The 1061-nt window shown below is 60.6% G+C and overlaps 1 long non-coding RNA gene across 1 annotated transcript; it reads right to left on the bottom strand.

The window, feature by feature from the left end:
* Window positions 1-86: 86 nt before the first annotated feature.
* Window positions 87-990, bottom strand: LOC115949315. The gene is made up of 3 exons (XR_004082837.1): window positions 861-990; window positions 340-490; window positions 87-149 (listed from the first exon to the last, which is right to left on the bottom strand). It is a non-coding gene; the product is annotated as an uncharacterized LOC115949315 (long non-coding RNA).
* Window positions 991-1061: the final 71 nt, after the last annotated feature.

Raw genomic sequence — 1061 nt, 5'->3', positions numbered from 1 at the left:
GGAGGGGTCCCAGGGAGGTCCCGAAGGTTTTGGGGGTCCCAAGGGGTCTGGGGGTGTCCCAGGGGTTCTTGGGGGGTCTCGGGGGGGTCGTTCCTGACCTGCTCCCTGCGGCTCCAGGTTCCCTTTGCCATCCAGGTAGGACACGTGCACTGCAGGACGGGGGGAGGGGCTGAGATTTTGGGGTTCCCAGAGAACATTTTGGGGTTCCCAGGACATTTTTGGGGTGCACCTCTCGCAGAAATCTCAGCACAGCCCTTGGGGGGCTCTCAGGGATATTTTGGGGTTCCCAGGGGAGGTTTTGGGTTCCCAGGGAATATTTGGGGATATTTTGGGGCGCACCTCTCACAGCAGTCTCGGCGCAGCCCTTGGGGATGTTGGTGGCCAGCGCCAGCTCCAGCAGATTCACCTCCCGATCCTCGGGGAAAAACAAATCCGAGTCCCGGAGGGGCCGGAACGGGAGCGAGTCCTGCGAGCCGCAGCCACAGACGGCCTGGGGACAGAGGGGACATTGGGGACATCACTGGGGACATCACTGGGGACATCATTGGGGACATCACTGGGGACATCACTGGGGACATTGGGGACATCATTGGGGACATCACTGGGGACACTGAGGGACACTGAGGGACAGAGTTCTGGGCGCTGCAGCCACCCACAGCCTGAGGGCGTGAGGAACAGCCGTGGGGACATTTGGGATATCAGAGATGTTGGAGGACACTGGGGACATTTGGGGCACTGGGGACACTCCAGGACATTGGGGACAGCGAGAACATTGGGGACGCCTGGGGATTTGGGGACACTGCAAGGACTGGGCATGTCACCGGTGTCCCCAGTGTCCCCAGTGTCCCCTCTGTCCCCACCTCGACGTTGCTCCAGCGCAGAGCTCGGTTGAAATCCTCCACGGTGAGGCGGCGGCGCCGAGTGTGCTTCAGGAACTGAGAGCTGTTCTGGGAGCAACGGGGACAAAATGGGAGAAAAAATGGGAAAAAATGGGAAACGAGGAATTGGGAATGGGGATGGGAACGAGAACAACGGGGACAACGGGAATGGGGACGGGGAAA

The sequence above is a fragment of the Geospiza fortis genome, unplaced genomic scaffold (assembly GCF_000277835.1).
Source record: "Geospiza fortis unplaced genomic scaffold, GeoFor_1.0 scaffold6043, whole genome shotgun sequence".
Classification (NCBI taxonomy): Eukaryota; Metazoa; Chordata; class Aves; order Passeriformes; family Thraupidae; genus Geospiza; species Geospiza fortis.
This window is presented reverse-complemented; position numbering and strand designations above follow the sequence as displayed.